Genomic DNA, 18,480 nt, shown 5'->3' with positions numbered 1-18,480 from the left:
TCAGTGGTGATTCCTACAATGCACAAGGCCGGCACTGGACTGTTGGCCGTGGGGGCAAGGTAGGCACAATAACCTCAAGTCTTTCTGCCACGTACCTCTGCCACCATAGCGCTTCTTTTGGCTAAAGAGTCTGATGGACTTCCTGTTTCAGCAGCTCTATAGTGAAGCTGTGCTGCAACAATGGTGGCAGAGGGTAGTTTCTTTGGCAGACAGAATGGGCTTTCTTTGAAGTCATTTGGATAATCACCTGTGGGCTTCTAGAATGTATCACAGGCAGGACACTCCAGGACCAGAGAAGGCCTTTGGAATGGGGGTATAGAATTGTATTAATTTGATTATGAAAAGAGATATCATCTTCTTTTCAGTCTCAAATGGGTGAAGTAGATGTTTCAATTATACCACATTTTTTAGTTTTTCCCACAGAAAACACTGATTCAATAAATGCCTGTGGACTGAATGAATGAATATAAAATAGAAAGTGATGTTAAATAGAAGCTGAGAATACAGGAATTCTATGGCTGTTAGCCATTTGTCTTGATTCCTTCTCTAAGGTGGGGTTGGTGTGGAACAATGGGCGGGGTTTCCAAAAGGTGGGCAAGGATTAGGGCCTTTCTTCATTTGGAGGTTTTAATTTTATTTCTTCCTTTCTGAGTAGATGCTAACCAACCTGAGACCCCTCCATCTTTTTCTTTTTATTTTCTCCCTTTCCCATACTCCATCCTTTCTCTTTCTCCTCTGTACAATCTTATTGTTCCAAATTTTAAAACAATAATCAAGGGGAAAAAATTACAGTTGAAGGAGACTAATCAATTTCAATATTGAGTCTGGTACATTCCTTTGAATATCTCCCATAAACACACCTGGAGACCTGAAATGGTAAGCAGGCAACAAGTTCCAAGATATGCCAAACCTCAGTCTAATAAAGTGTTCAGGGTTCCAAGTCATTTCAAGTCTGTAGGGTTGCCTGGGTACTATACAAAGGGAAGTTCAAGTGCAGATACTTTCTTCAGGGTTATCTACTGCCACATAACAAATGACTACCAAATTTAGTGGCTTAAAACAATCATTTTGCTATATTTCACTATTTGGGGAGTCAGGAATTTGGCAGCTCTCAGATAGGTGATTCTTTTGTTCTACCTGGTGCTGCCTGGGATTGTTCAGTAGAATTCAGCTGCAACTGGTCTGATCTGGAGGGTCCACGATGACTTTCTTCACATTCCTGGAACCTTCACGGTAATGGCTCTGGCTGCAAGGCTGGCTTGGCTGGTCTCTCTCTCCATGTAGTTTCATGCCTCTCCATGTGATCTTTCTAGCAGGACAGCCTGGCTTTCCATGTGGCTACTCAGGGCTCTAAAAGAACAAGGAGGAAGCTGCCTGTTCTCTTAAAGGCTAGTCTTAGAACTAGCAGAGCTTCCCTTCCACTGTATTCTAGTGGACCAGCTCAGAATCAAGGGGAGGGCAAATGAAGCCCACATCTCTATGGGAGGAATGTCGAAGCATTTGCAGCCATTTTTAACCCACTATAGAGGTTTATAGGTACACACAACTGGGATTGCCCTCTGCCAGGAATCAGGAGAGTGAGGGTCTATCACTTTCTGTGCCAAGGGATACCTGGCATGGAAACATCTTGGTCCACTGATCCAATATTTTGACTACCCTGATAGAGCACAGCAGAGGTTTGTGTGCCATGAGATCGTATACTAACATCTGCCAAAGGTTCTGGTTCTAATAGCTGAAGTTAAAAAGAATTTTAAAAGTGCAATCTCTAGTATTGGCTGTTGGATGGTTTCCCTTTGGATCCCTGAACTGTTTCCTCTTGTTGGCAGTGACTGAGAGAACACTGGATCCTTAGCCTGAGTGTTCTTCGATGTCACCTCAACTCCATTTCATTTTATACTGCTAAATTCCGCCTAACTTTTTGATAAAACTAACACAAAAACTCCCAATTATAGAGCGGCTGGCACTCTATACATTTTCTCTAATTTTCCCTGTAACTACACAAGTTCCATATGCTAGCCCAATTTTCAGATGAGGGAACAGCAGCTCAGAAAGGTTAAGGAACCTAAGGTGGAGGTTACATAGAAAGCGATATATTTGCAAATTTGAACCAAGACCTTCTGGGCTCCAAAACCTGTTTCCACTACTCCATGTGATCTTTGGAAAATCACAGAACCTTAGAAAACATCTTTAGTGTACGGTCTGAGAAATCACAGAGCCAGTGAGGCCAGCAGGAACATCCCCAGCTCGGTTTTGCACTCCCCAGTGTTGTCCGCTCCCACTGAGGCTACGGCTGGCCTACAAACTTGTTTTGACATCAGCTGCATTCCTTTTGAGAAATTTTGATATGCATACAAAAAAGTGCAGAGTGATTTGTCCTTTCTCAAAAAAATCTTCTTTTTATAAAATATTGCTCTGCTAAATTCCTTACGACAGATAGCCTTCACATGATATTTAAGGAATGATTCAACATGCAAAGAAGTGTGAAAAAGAATCACCTTGATATTAATTCCCCTCATAATACCTGAGTTAGCCTGGGTCCTCAGAAAAGCCTGTGTGATAGAAACTGAGGTGAGCCAGTAAGGCTGGGATCAGACCCTGAGGGAAGGTGACAGTGAAGGGAGATTGGGTGGAGGTGTCCTAGACCACGGTGCAGTCTAGCGAAGATTTGGCAAGGCTACCAGGAGTCTTCGAGCCAAAACTGTCCAGCCAAAACCATATCATCTAGGAATGGGCCTGCCCAAGAATTCCTGTCCTGCTCAGTCACTGGCCGAGAGTGGCCTCTGGAGTGAGAGTGGCCTCAGCGCCAGGGAAATGGTGGATTTCAGCAGATGTTGGCTTCTTGGACATCTGAGCTCCCTGTAGTAGGTCTCATGGCTGCCACACTGCCACTGTACTGGGCATACATAAAGTGCTGAATAAATGTCTATTCGTAAATGGTCTTCAAAGTAATCTACTACTCTGCATTTCCAACTTCTGTGACTTTGCTCAAATTTTTATCTGCTTTGCTTGCTCTGCTCTCCTGTACCAACATTCAGAAAGCAGTGCAGATCCCACCTCCAAGCAGTTTTCTCCAATCTCCACAGTCAGAACTAATCTTACAAATCCTTTTTCTAGGCATCTGCAGCACACGCTATACTTTTATCATTGAATCCAGTACAGACTAATACATACGGGAATTACTCGTTGCATAGACGTGGTCCTGGGGACTTAGGGTAGTGGCTTATTCACTTTTTGTGCCCCACCAGTACCCCTATAGCATTCTGCACAGGGCTTTGCACATAGTAGGTGCTTAATAACCAGTTGTTGAATTTGTTGAGATTCTTGCAACAAGATGTACTCAAATAAATCTTTAGGGGAAAGGGTAGTACGGTTCTGCCCAGAATCTCTTACAAGAACTTCCAACTCAGCATGTCCCAAGCTGAACCCCATATCTTCTCCCCAAACCTACTTCACATCTGCTCTACCAGTGCCCACCACCCATGCTCCAGTCCCTAAGCCAGAGAACCTCCGCGTCCCCCTGGACTGCTGCTCTGCATCACCTGAATCTTGCTGGTGCTGCTTTGGAAGGGCCCCCCTGATCTTCTCTCCTTCCCTGAAGCCATCATCCTCTTTCACCAGAACTATTGTACTGGCCTCCTTATGGCCTGCTCTGATATATGTCCCCCTCTTCCTCCAGGCCTCTGTATTGTCCTCAGAGTTATGGCTGAGATAGGGTGGGGTAAGTGAGGTGCCAAGGGCACACAATTTAAGGAGGCCCTACTTCCAGGATTGCGCAAGCGCTGAAAGTGAAGGCCTTACATTTTGTTTCTTAAGGCTGGCGCAGTGGCTCACGCCTGTAATCCCAGAACTTTGGGAGGCCTAGGTGGGCAGATCACCTAAGGTCAGGAGTTCAAGACCCGCCTGGCCAATATGGTAAAACCCCATCTCTACTAGAAATAAAAAAAATTAGCCAGGTATGGTGGCATATGCCCGTAATCCCAGCTACTCAAGAGGCTGAGGCAGGAGAATCGCTTGAACCTGGAAGGCAGAGGTTGCAGTGAGCTGAGATCAGGCACTGCACTCCAGCCTGGACGACAGAGCGAGACTCGATCTCAAAAAAAAATGTGCTTCTTAAGTGCCTGTCTAATCACCTGGGTTCCCACGCTGCCCAGAGCCCAACTGCGATAATGACTTTCCTTTACTGGAACTCCTAGCAATCTTTGTTTCAGTGGGTCCCAACCATGGCTGTGCATTAGCGGTACCTGAAGAGCTTGGTGAAAATACAGACTCCTAGGTCCCACCCAGATTGAATCAGATCGGAAGTGGATAGGGCTTAAGAATCTGCACAGTTGCACAGTCAGGTTTGGGAACTGCTGGCTCATAGGACCAAGTTCAGACTCCAGAATAACATTCAAGGTTCCTCTCAATCCAGCACCTGCTTGAGTTTCTGGCTTCATTTTCAGCTGGTTTCCTCCTGGCAGGCACCCCACAGGCAGATCACACCAGACCACTCATTGGACCTCACATATGCCTGGCATCTTTATGTCTCTGTGCCTTTTTTTTGTTTTTGAGACGGAGTTTTGATCTGTCACCAGGCTGGAGAGCAGTGGCACGATCTCGGCTCACTGCAACCTCTGCCTCCCATGTTCAAGCTATTATCCTGCCTCATCCTCCCAAGTAGCTGGGACTACAGGCGCCCGCCACCACAACCAGCTAATTTTTGTATTTTTAGTACAGATGGGGTTTCACCGTGTTGGCCAGGATGGTCTCGATCTCTTGACCTCGTGATCCACCCACCTCAACCTCCGAAACTGCTGGGATTACAGGCATGAGCCACCACGCCCGGCCTGTCTCTGTGCCTTTTCTTGGGCTGCTCCCTCTGAAAGAATGCTCTTCTTCTCCCTGCTCCTTCCAAGAGGCAAGATTCCACTAAGGACCTACTTCAAATGCCATCTCATTTCCGAAACCCTTTTGAATCTTCATTTCTACCCTTCGATATAACTCTTTCCCCATCTAGACTCTGCTGTATTTTATTCATAACATCAGCAGCACTTCTCATGCTGTGTCACATTGGTTCTATGAGGGTCCTCCTCCCTGCTCAGCTCAGAAACTAATAGTCAGAAACTATTAGGTTGGTGCAAAAGTAATTGCACAATTAGTACCTATTCACATTGGATCTGCGGCACCTTGTGCGTTGCCTAGAAAACTGTGAGAATGGATTAACTGTGAATTGAATAGAAATAAGTGCTAACTAGTTAAATTTAACTTTTCACAGCACCTAACACAATGCCTTGAGCACAAAATCTTTAAAATTATTTGTTGAGTGAGTAAATGAACAAAGGAGTGAGTATGGGCCAGAGTTTGTCATCACCACTTAGCCACTTCCCGGGAACTTGTATGTGTTTGGGGTTACCTGGTAGAACTCAAACGTCAGTGTGCATAAATAAGAATCACCTGAGACATTATTAAACATGCAGACTCCCAGCCACCCTCCCAGAGATGCTGATTCAGTAGTTCTGGGTGGGGTCTAGAAATTTGCATTTTTAACAAGCATCTTGGGTAATTCTGAGACAGGTGGTCCACAGACAGAGTCTGAAAAGTACTTCAGGAGGCATTTGGTGTTCAGCAGGTGGTGTTTACTCTGTGGATGGATTCTTAGACCAGCTGCCTAGGAGTTCAACCCTTAAAGTCAAAGATATTGTGTAGTCCTATCAGGAGGAGCTGGTAAAAGTAGCAGGTCTAATGTGGCATCTGATGGGCCTTCAGATTCTGGGAAGCCCATTCCTGGGAAAGCCACAGTGTCCTGCAACAGCAGGAAGAATGAAAGAATGACAAGCCAGGCAAGCTTCACCTTGGATACAGAGTCTCTTGCTTCTAGCTCATTTCTGCTGCTAGGCTGCCCTGGTCTGACAAATGGCCTTGTTTGAAGCCCCGATTCCTGATACTCACTGGGCCTGGGTGACTCCTTGGCTTACTCCTATTCTTTAGGCTTAGCTTCTGGTGGTTCCCATGGGGCCACTGTTTTCATCACTATCATTCTTTGTCCAGCCTCACCTCCATTGGGGTGAATTGGTGTTGGTCGGGTGGAAGGAGTCCAGGTGGATGAGCCTGCAACCCTACATCCTGGTCGGAACTCTGCCACTAACTGCTCACCAGACTTGCCAAAGGCCACTTACACAAAGTAAGCAGGCATTTACTAAATACTTGCGTTATTTGTCTGGGTTCTGCAGAGAAACAAAGCCAGCTAGAAAGAGATTTACTATAAAGATTGGCTTACAAGATATGCAGGCTGAGAAGTCTATGATCTGAAGTTATTAAGCTGGAGACCCTGGGGATCTGATGGTGTGGTTCCAGTCTGATTCTGAAGGCCTGAGAACTGGGTGAGTTGATGGTGTAAATTCAAGCCTGAGTCTCAGTATGAAGGCAAGAGAAGACTTATGTCCCAGCTTGAAGACAGTCAGGCAGAAAAAGAGAATTCTTTCTTACTCAGCTTTATATTTTTTTTTAATTCAGAACTTCAGTGGATTGGATGAAACGGATCCAACCTGCTTTACTGAGTCTACCAATTAATTCAAACATTAATGCCATTCAGGGACCCTCCCAGACACACCCAGAGTAATGTTTAACCAAAGAGCTAGGCTCCCTGTGGCCCAGTGAAGTTGACACATAAAATGGAACTATCACAATCTGCTATGTGCACAGCACCGTCAGCTGAACCTCTGGGGCCCCAGATTCCTCAAGTGTGGTGTCTCTTGCAGTTCTAATTGTGCCAATTGAAGGCAAAGCCAACCAAATAAAACCTATTTCCTTTGAGGAGCAGGAACAGAAACATTCTCTCAGAATAAAAACAGGAACTAGAAGGTCAATATTGAGAGTGGAGAGTCTGTTTCCCTCTGAAAGATCGCTTGAGGGAGTTAACGATGGGTCTTCATCTTCCCTTCTGTCCCTAGTGTTCTTCTAGGTTCTATATGGTGATGGAAGAAGCAGCTGACTGGACTAGAGAGAGGAACTTCTGGGTGTTGGAGCCCAGGAGCAGAGCTGCATTCTGGGAAAACTTCAGCCACAGAAGCGGCATCTGGAAACTGAGGAGTCAGCACCCTTAGGGAGTGGAAAAGGGGTTGGGGAGGCTGGAGACAGAATGCTTGTACACCTCTGCAGTTCAGCTACATGTCTCTAGGCCATCTAACTGAGCATGCTAACTTAGCACCCTCTTCTCAAGTCTAGGTGGAAAGAAGGGAAGTGGGTACAAACACAGATAAGCTTCCAGTAAGGACAAGAGCCCGTGAACAACACCATGGGTCACTCCAGCTTGGTACATCGTAACCAAGTCTCACTAGTCTCAGAGCCTGCACTTTCCACGCCAGCAGGCATGTCCCTCGACCCAGGGTTTTGATCCTTGCCTGCACTTCTTACTGAGAGTCAGTGGCTGCAGGTGCCCACTGCTGGAGCTTCCGTCTGACCCATAAGTGTCCTAGCAGGCCTCTCCCTAAAATGCTTTTGGTATTTTCCTCAAGGGCTACCACATTTGGAAGAATTTAGTCCACTGATTACATTTATTTTGTAGGTATTAAGTTGGTGCAAAAGTAATTGAGGTTAAAAGTAATAGCAAAAGTTAAAAGTAGTAGCAAAAACCTCAATTACTTTTGCACCAACCTAATATTTATTTACTACTTATCTAGTCATGGTAAATAAGTCAGTCACGCATTTCTCCATTTTTATTACTCAAAGATGATCCAGCTCAGAGGCAGTCTGTCTTTCCCTCTTGGCTATCCCTGTAGTGTTCTTTGTGCCAAAATGACTTCTCAACTGCTCTTATTTTTCTTTTCATACTAAATGTCAGAAAAGCTTTAGAATTAGACTGAGCTATTATTTGATGTCATATCCAAAATAGCTATTTCTCTATTCTCTAATAAATGGAAATGAATGGATGATTTTCAAAGAAATTCTTATCAAAATAGACTCAGAGATCTTCCAAAAACCAAGCCATGGAAAAAGTGGATAATGCTACCACAAGCTTCCAAGGCCCAGGTCATTTAACAAGTTGCTCATTTTAAACCTTTAAGGGAGAGATGATTTTGTTGCTATTTAACTCATCCAGAGCTTAAAGGAAAAATTCTCCTACCTATTTTAGGAAGCCAACGTATCATTGGTACCAAAACCTCATAGAGATAACACTTATGTACCACACACTATGCACAAACATTGTTCCCCCACCAGACACACACACACAAACACTACACGAATACAAACATCCACACAATTCATGCACACATCACACATACCACACTCTACCCAAATAAAAATGTGCCTCACATACATAAACACACAACACATATACCACACCACACAGATTCACCTTATATCCACACCACCCACACCCCAACAAACATGCACTGCACAGATACAAACATACTGCACACACACAGCCCATGCCACACACCTATACCCATCATACACACACACACATACACACATATCTCAGGGTAATCTTCCTTTTAAATACAATGTAAAAGCTCTAATAAAGATATTAGGAAATAGCCAGGCATGGTGGCTCATGCCTATAATCCCAGCACTTTGGGAGGCTGAGGCAGGCAGATCACTTGAGGTCAGGAGTTTGAGACCAGCCTGGCCAACAGGGTGAAACCTTGTTTCTACTAAAATTACAAAAATTAGCCAGGCATGGTGGTACACGCCTGTAGTCCCAGCTACACCAGAGGCTGAGGCACAAGAATCACTTGAACCCGGGAGGTGGAGGTTGCAGTGAGCCGAGATCATACCACTGCAGTCCAGCCTGGGTGACAGAGCGAGCTATCTCAAAAAAAAAAAAAAAAAAGGAAACTAGCAAATAGAATTCAGTAGTCCATTTTAAAATACCAAAGTGGGACTCATATCAGCTGGATTCAATTTTAGGAAATCTATTACTATAATTAACCCTGTTAATAGTCAAAGGAGAAAAGTCATGATTACTTTCAAAGGTATAGAAAATAAATGTAACAAATTTCAGTGTTCATTCACGTAAAAAAAATAATAAGAGCTAACATTTATTTTTCCTTTATTATGTATTGGGCACTATCTGATATGCTTTGTGTGCGTTTTCTTATTTAGTCCTCAACCATCACATAATGAGGGAGGTACTACCTTTCCCATTCCGTCTGTAGATAAGGACACTAAAGCCTAGCAAGGTTAAGAGTCTTGCCTCAGGTCACATATTAGGAAGTGGGTTGCATACAGCTAGTAAGTGGCATGTTCTTATGTTCTTAATGACTGTGTCAAAATAGGAATATAGGAATACTTCCATAATACAATAGACAGATGTATCCTAAATCATAAACCAACATCACAGTTGACAGACAAACAACAGAAAGGTTTCTGCTTAAATCAGGAATAAGACAAGCATGTTCACTATTACTGCTATTAACTAACATTTTTTCTGGAAAAACTTTATAATTAGATAAGATAACCAATAAAAAATATAAATATTGTAAGAGAGGGAACAAAATTATAGTTACTGCAGATGATGTGACAATACACTTGAAATCCCAAGAGAAACAACTGCAAAGCCATTAGAAACAATGTAATTCAGGGAAGTAACCAGTTACCTATTTAATATTTTAAAAACTCATAATTTTCCTGCATACTGAATAACAATCAGGTAGAAAATTAAACTGGAAGAAAAGATCTTATTCCTAGTAGTAATTTAAAAACACTTCAGGCCGGGCATGGTGGCTCACTCCTGTAATCCCAGCACTTTGGGAGGCCAAGGAAGGTGGATCACCTAAGGTCAGAAGTTTGAGACCAGCTGGGCCAACATAGCAAAACCCCAACTCTACCAAAAATACAAAAATTAGCCGGGCATGGTGGCACACACCTGTAGCCCCAGCTACTTGGGAGGCTGATGCAAGAGAATCACTTGAATCCAAGAGGCAGAGGTTACAGTGAGCTGAGATCATGCCATTGCACTCCAGCCTGAGTGACAGAGGGAGTGTGTGTGTTTCAAAACACACACAGACACACACACACACACACTTAAGAATAAGTTAACAAAACTATATAACCTGTGCTATATGAAGAAAAAAGGCATAATATTGAGAGACATAAAAGATTTGAATTCATAGAGAGGTCTATTTTTTGAGTAGAAAAAATATATGAAGTGCCAATTCTCTCCTCATTATAAATTTAATGCCATTCTATCAAAATATTTGCAGAAATTTTGTAAAGAACTTGCCAAAATTTAGACTTAATCTAGAGGAATAAACTCCTGAGAACAGTCAGGAAAACTATGGAAAGTAAGGGAGGGAAAAAAACCACATGGGATATTAGGCTGTATTACAAAGTTACAGTAACTCTAACACTGGTTCCAGCTCAGCAGGAGACTGGCAGGACAATGAAACAGAATAGGGTGGCCTAGAACTGGACCTCCAAGCTTCTGGCAATTTACACAGAAAGCAGGATATAATACAAGTGTTATTTCCAATCTATGGGGAAAATGCATCAATAAACAGCCTGTGACAACCATGTGATCACCATTTGGAAAAATAAGAATACTGGATTGTCACCTGACCCTTATACTAAAATACATATCAATGGGATAAAAAAATTAAATGTATAAATGAAGCCATAATTGTATTAGAAGAAAACATTGGCATCTATTTCTATAATTTGGGGGTGGATAAGGTCTTTCTAAGAATGAAAATTCCTGGTTTCTGAAAAGAGAAAGGTAACCACATAAAATAATAAGCTTCCAGCCTGGCCAACATGAAAACCTCGTCTCTACTAAAAACATGAAAATTAGTTGGGTATGGTGCTGCACGCCTATAATCCCAGCTACTCAGGAGGCTGAGGCACGAAAATCACTTGAATCCAGAGGTGGAAGCTGCAGTGAGCTGAGATCTCATCACTGCACTCCATCCTGGGCAACAGAGTGAGACGCTGTCTCAATAATAATAATAATAAGCTTCTATGGAGCAAGAACAGAAATAAAGGACAAATTGAGAGGAAAGTACAATATATATAATAAGCAAAGAGTTTATAGATTCCTCTAGTAAAGAAAAAGCCCTTATAAATCAATAAGAAAAAGATGAATAGTACAACAGAAAAATTGGGCAAAGGACATTAGAGGCAAATCACAAAAGAAATTAGTGAAGCGAGTGAAAAATTCTTAATGTTTTTTCCTTTTTTTTAGTTCTTTATAGTAGTCAGTACAGCAAGTGAAAATTTGCTCTATTTCACTAATAAAAAATACAAAATAAAATAACAATGAGTTATAAATTTTGCCTATCAGATTAGAAAATAATAGAAAATTTATAATATCCACTGTCCATGAGAAACTGGTACTCTCATAAATTGTTGATGAGAATATACATTGGCATAATGTTTTTGAAGAAAATGGCAGCATCTATTAAATGTTTAAAGCCTTTATCCTTTGAAAGATGTTATGAGTTAAACTGTGTCCCTTCCTTCCCCTACTTCACCTGCTCCCCACACAGAAAAGATATGTTGAAGTTCTAACTCTCAGTTCTCAGAATGTGACTTTATTTGGAAATAAGGTCATTGTGGATGTAATTAGTTCAGCTGATAGTGGAGTGGGGTTGGTCCCTAATCCAATGTGACTGGTGACCTTATAAGAAGATGGCCATGTGGAAACAGAGACACACAGGAAGAGACACCATGTGATGTAGAAGGCAGGGACTAGAGTTACACAGCTGCAAACTGAGATTGCCAGCAAACCACCAGAGGCTAGGAAGAAGCACATAAGAATTTCCCCACAGGTTTCAGAGGGAGTATGGCCCTGCTGACACCTCTATTTTGGACTTCTAGCCTCCAGAACTGTGAGAGAATGCATTTCCATAGTTTTGAACTCCCCTGGTTGTGGTATTTATATAACAGCTCTAAGTGCAAGTTCAAAGGTCAAATTCCATATCTATATTAGTCTATTTTCATACTGCTATGAAGAAATACCCAAGGCTGGGTAATTTATAAAAAAAGAGAGATTTAATGGATTCACAGTTCCACATGGTTGGGGAGGCCTCACAGTCATGATGGAAGGTGAAGGAGGAGCAAAGGCACATCTTACATGGTTGCAGGCAAGAGAGCAGGTGGAGGGGAGCTCCCCTTCATAAAATCATCAGATCTCGTGAGACTTCTTCATTATCATGAGAACAGCATGGGAAAACCTGCCTCCGTGATTCAATTACCTCCCACAGGGTCCTTCCCATGACACTATTATGGGAGCTACAATTCAAGATGAGATTTGAGTGGGGACACAGCAAAATCATATCAACATCTAAGAATTTATTCTACCCAAATACTCACTCAATTATACATATTCAAAGATGTTCACTTCACTATTGATTTTAATGTTGAAAAATTAAACACTATCTAAATATTCATCAGCAGAGAACTGTTTCAATACTTATGGGATATCCTTGTGATGGTTAATACTGAGTGTCAACTTGATAGGATTGAAGGATACAAAGTATTGATCCTGGGTATATCTGTCAGGGTGATTCCAAAAGAGATAAACGTTTGAGTCTGTGGGCTGGGGAAGGCAGATCCACTCTTAATCTGGCAGGCACAATCTAATCAGCTGTCAGCAAATATAAAGCAGGCAGTAAAACGTGAAAAAGAGACTGGCCTAGCCTCCCAGCCTACATCTTTTTCCTGTACTGGATGCTTCCTGCCCTCAAACATCAGATTCCAAGTTCTTCAGTTTTGGGACTCAAACTGGTTCGCCTTGCTCCTCAGCTTGCAGACAGCCTATTGTGGGACCTTGTGATCTTATAAGTTAGTAAACTCCTTTTGATATATCTATATCTATATCATCTGTATCTATATCTATATCTATAAATCTATATCTATATCTATATCTCCCATTAGTTCTGTCCCTCTAGAGAAATGTGACTAATACAATCCTTAATAGAATACTAAGGTGTGGTTAAAAAAGCAATGAAATAACTAAAAATGGACTAATTCATGAGACATTCAAGATAAATTAGTAAGTTCAAAGATCAAGTTGTAAGGTACAGATCTTAAATTTATGTTTTTAAAAATTCATAATAACATGCTAGTATGTAAACATAAAAAGCATTGATGTACTTTTCATAAGTAGTTATTTGGGGTTGGGGGATGGCGAGAAAATGAAGAACTTTTCTGTATTATATACATATATATTTATAAGATTTGACTATATTTTTAAAATTGGCATGCATTAGTTTTGTCATCAGAAAAGTAAAATCTTTCTTGTTTAATTTTGACATGGGGTCTTTCTGTGTCACCCAGATTAGAGTGTAGTGGTGAAATCATAGCTTACTGCAGCCTTGCACTCCTGGGCACAAGTGATCTTCCTACCTCAGCCTCTTGAGTAGCTGGGACTACAGGCATGTGCTGCCAAGCCCAGCTAATTTTCTTATTTTTTGTAGGGATAGGGTCTTGCTTATTGCTAAGTCTGGTCTCAAATTCCTGGTCTCAGATGATCCCCCCTACCTTGGCCTCTCAAAGTGCTGGGATTATAGGCATGAGCCACCGCACCTAGCCTAAAATCATTTTTATTATACATTCTATGAAGGGAGATTCACATCTCACCTTGCCTTCTTAGCCCATTTTGTGTTACCATAAAGAATACCACAGACTGGATAAACAACAGAAATTTATTTGGCTCACGGGTCTTGAGGCTGGGAAATCCAAGACTGAAGGATTATCTCTGGTAAGGACCTTCTTGCTGTGCCATCACATGGCAAGAGGCACCATGAGGCAAAGGGCATGCATGAGAGGCAAGAGATTGCAGACTCAAGCCCTTTTTATAATTGGCATTAATGCATTTATGAGAGTGGAGTCCTTGTGACATACACACTTCCCATAAGGCCCCACCTCCCAATACTATTGTATTGGGGATTAAATTTCTAACACAAGCATTTTGGGGGACACATTCAAACCATAGCACCCTCCTTCTGAGTTTTTGAGTCAGTTTCCTTAGAACAGCCACAATAATTTCTTAACTTTCCAGAATTCATCCTTCTGACAATCTCTCTATCCAGAAAGTTGGCAAGAACAAGGAAATTCAGCAGGACACATAAAAGTCCTATTTGCTCCCTCAGAGATACTCCCTTAGAAACTATTTATCTCTACTTTACACTCAATGTGGAGACCTGTTATTCTAATTTTTATGAATATTTTAATATTCATACTTATATTCATAGTTCTTATGAATATAGCAGTTTAAAAGAGGGAAATGGAATTGCTAGTGGTAGGTACACTGACAACAGAAAAGAATGTTTTCAGAAAAATTATAGATATAAAAAAACTAACATTGCAAACCAGCCTGGGCAACAGAGCAAGAGACCCTGTCTCCACAGAAAAAATTGTTTTAATTAGCTGGGCAAGATGGTGCATGCCTGTAGTCCTTGTTACTTGTGGGGTGGAGGCAGGAGGATTGCTTGAGCCCAGAACTCGGAGGCTGCAGGGAGCTGTGATTGTGCCACTGCACTCTAGCCTGGAGACCTTGTCTTTAAAAAACAAAACAAAACAAACAAACAAAAAACCATTACAAGGACTTACATGTATATAAGTCTGGATCATTTAATAGAATAAACATCTTACATGTCTCAACAACCTCTGAGGTGATTTTTCTATGTAATAAACTATCATTTTTTATAACTTGGTGAAGACAATTTTAAATTGTGTCTATTGTTTAAGAGCTCAGGGAAGAGTATGATATGTTTAATTTAGATTTCCATTTGAAATGGTTAAAATTAAAAGTCTGGAGCTTAAAGGAAAAACGCTCAGTTATCTGAGAAATTTTACTGCCCGGAAAGACTCATTATCCAAAAATTCCGGATAACCAGGATTTTTCTTCTCTCTTCTTTTCTTCCTAGAGCATTTAATCAAGGCCACCCACAGTCTAGAGATTTTAGAAATTCCCAGTTGAGTAATTTACTCACTAGCAAAGTGAACCGGGAGGAGAATGAGTCTGGGAGCATGGGGTGCTAGGTGCAGCTCCATTTGCAGCCCCTCTTCTGAGATAGGATAAACAGTGAGGGGGCAGCAGGGGTGGGGGCTTCACACTGGCATTTCTCTACCCTCTTTCAATCTTCCTTCCCTTAGCTAAGCTCAAAAATGGTTGGTTAGGCTGTAAAATAAATAATGCTTATTAAGCCTAATTATATGTAGCAAAAAAAAAAAAAAAAAACAATTATGCAAGTCATTAAAAGAGTCAGATCAACTTTGCTGTAAGTATTTCTTTAGAAATGGCTCTGCAGTTTACGTTTTCTCAGCTTTCAGAACTCATTGTTTTCTAGCAAGCTAGGCTGCTTTAACCACCTCCCATTAGGGAGGAGAGGAAGGGAGAGAAGGGAAGAGGAAAAGAGATACATAACACTTACACACATACTTAAACACACACACACACACACATACACACACACACACAGAGAGACAGAGAGAGAGACAGAGAGAATTGTCCATGAGAACATTTTAAAAATCAGGATAGATCTACACAAAGTAGGGCTGTGGCAGCATGGTTGCAATCACTGTACTTAGGAGAAAATGTATGTGCTACATTCACCAATTTCCCCTTGTTCTATAACTAGAGCTAAGATTTAAGTTAAGCTGAGATTTAATGTGCAATTCACTTTTGGTTTTCTTTCTCTCTCCTCTTTTAAAAAAGCTGGTAACCAACATTAAAGACATTGTGGTTGGTATCTTTATAACTAAAATATAGCTTCATTTCTGCTCATGGAAATATGTAGTCAATTAGCCACAATGTGGTCCAGACTCTCTTTGATATTCTAAAATAAAAACATTCCAAGTTATTTAGTTGAGAACAGTTGTTTCTAAGCACGCCCAGTAGCTGCTGTTTTTAATAATACTGCTTTTAATGGGTGTGGGGCATTCTGACTGAAAGGGGGTAGGGAATGTGTAGCTCAAAGTTCTGAACTATAATCACTGGATTTTTGGAATAATAACCATGAGGGGTTATATTTAGATTCAACTATTATTGAAGTTCATTCACAGACATTTAACAATTCTTGTACTCCTTTCTCTTTTCAGGCAAGTTGAATGGGGAGTGAGGAGTAACCAGGGAAAAGAAGCAGATGAGGACACCATTTACAAGGATGCCTTGCCCTGGGAATCCTCCCCACAGGAGTAAGAAGGGAGCTACACTTTACATAGCATGTCTGAAGAGTAGTTCCCAAATACTTGTTCTTGGACATGGCAGAGCTGGATGCCCAAGAATCTCCTGGGAAACATTAATTACAAAAACCAAGCAAAACAGAACCCCTGGCTCCACGTTGATTTGGAGGGGGTAAGATGGGATGCACCAAGGGTGTGGGTGGTAACCACCAATATGGAAAGCATTGGTTTGCATTGGTAGTTAGATCATTTGGGCTTTCTGGCAATTCCCTGCTGTGTGACCTCAAGCAAATCAATCAATTCCTCTGAGCTTCATGTTGATTATTTAGAAAGTGATGATGCTATCAATAAGTCCCACATTAAAGAGTTATCCTGAGAATCAAATGAGATTAGGTATGCAAAAGCACTTATCAATCTGTCAGTTGCTCTCCAATTTTGGCTAAGCTTAGATATTTAAATCCTAGTAATATTTGTGCTAAGTGGTGTGGGAGATTAAAAAAAGAATCAGAATCTAGTTTGGGAGAAGTTTTCAACCTAGCTGGAGAGAAAAGGTATAAATGAAATGGTATGCATACTAAGCCACTAAAAAGCATTTTCAGTGTGCACCATGGGCTCTGCACTAGGGTAGATTATGTGGGTGATTGAGAAGTATAGTATACAACATGGATACTCTTCTGAAAGGGCTCCCAGTTTTGGTGGAGAAAAGAGACTCCTCTATAACAGCAAATAACAAAAAGATAATATAATCAAAGTAACTGCTAAATGTTATGGTACAGCCTCTAAAAGGTTACTAAGGGAAGTTCTGAAGAAAGAACAATAGGAATTGCTGTAGTCCAGGAAAGGAGAGAACTTTAGCTGGGTCTAGAAGTTAAAACAGCAAAAGGAACAGAAAGAAGCTCATTTGTCAGGGGAACAGCAAAAGCCAAGCATAGAAGCAGGAATGATCAGGGTGTATGCAGTACCACAAAGGAGATCAAACTGGCTAGAATGGTGGGACAGACTACAGAGGGCCTTAAAAGCTCAGCTGAGAAGTTTGTACTTGATACATCAATGCATATTTTGTATGTTTGTTGCTAGAATTCCAGACAGTAGACTGTTTATACACTTACCCTTGAAACTCTAGAATTGTGTTGTCCAATATGACAGCAACTAGTCACTGTGGCTATGAAGCACTTGAAATGTGGCTAGTCTGAACTGAGATGTGCTATAAGTATAAAACACATACTAGATTTCAAAGATTTAGTGCAAAAAAAAATTTACATTATTTGTTGAAATGATACTATTTTGATATATTGAGCTAAATTTTAGATATTATTAAAATTAATTTATCTGTTTCTTTTCCTTTTTAAAATAAGGCTACTAAAAACTTAAAGTTACATAAGGGGCTTGCATTGCATTTCTTTCAACAGTACTGTTCTAGAATGTCAAGATGGGTATTAAAGAATTTTATTTGCACAAGGAGCCTGGGAGAAAGAAACAGATAGACATTTAGGTAGATAGCTATGAAGATGCCTAGGAGGCCAGAATTAACAGTATTGTATATTGTATCCCCCTCACCACACACAGACACACACCTGGGATATACATTGAAGTCAAGGCAGTGGAACCTGGTCCTGGGCCAATGAGTAAAGAATGATATAAAGCATTATTTTTGTGTGCAATACTGAGGGATATCCTTCCACGAGAAGAGCCACTAAGAAACTGAGAGAGCAAGTAATGTACAAGAACTGTAATAGGATTCATGTTTAAGCATCAGAGCAATAAAAGTCATAAATCTGAATGAGAGAAAGAGACCTGTCCCACTTCAGAAGAATATCACTAGTGGCTCCATGGGCCGCATGCTTTACCACTGGGTAGGGCCAGAGGAGCAGAATAGCCACGGCCAGAAGAAAAAGGGGGTAGAAATGGCTCCAGCTACTAGGCAGCTGAGTGGAGACCAGCAGTTCTGACAAAAGAAGAGCAACCTTCTCCAAGGAGAACAACGTGCCCACAAGAGACTTAGCCAGGAGGTTTCCTGGCTAAGAGGAAAAAGTGTTTGGGCTTAGAGTCAAAAGTGATTTCTATTGTTACCCACACATTTTGAGAGAAGTATATATTTCCTTATATCAGAGGGAAAGTTTTGTTTTCTGTAATATGACTAGGCTCTAAAGAGAATATATTACGTTAATGAAGAGGTTTTCTTCCCCCTGAGCATTGTGATGAACATGTTTAAGTAAATTTGGGTAGAATCTACACCCTACTGCCTTCCCAGCTTCCTTTCAACCACCCCACATCCTCATCCAGGCTCTGGATGTTAGTTGGCACTAAGGTTTCAGAGAGAGAGAAAAATTATTATGTTTAATCAAGTGAGAAAAATTTGGAGGGGACCGTGTG

General features: G+C 41.2%; 1 long non-coding RNA gene across 1 annotated transcript in view; it reads left to right on the top strand.

Annotated features, from left to right (window-relative positions):
• LOC106634454 (uncharacterized) overlaps positions 1 to 18,278 on the top strand; it is a 50,155-nt gene extending 31,877 nt beyond the window's left edge. Inside the window, exon 5 of the long non-coding RNA XR_008624361.1 lies at positions 16,024 to 18,278. This is a non-coding gene — a long non-coding RNA (uncharacterized LOC106634454). The remainder of the gene's footprint in view (positions 1 to 16,023) is intronic.
• The last annotated feature ends 202 nt before the right edge of the window (positions 18,279 to 18,480 follow it).

The sequence above is a fragment of the Pan paniscus genome, chromosome 12, assembly GCF_029289425.2.
Source record: "Pan paniscus chromosome 12, NHGRI_mPanPan1-v2.0_pri, whole genome shotgun sequence".
NCBI lineage: Eukaryota > Metazoa > Chordata > Mammalia > Primates > Hominidae > Pan > Pan paniscus.
Note: the sequence above shows the minus strand (reverse complement) of the source record. Positions and strands in the feature narration are given on the sequence as shown.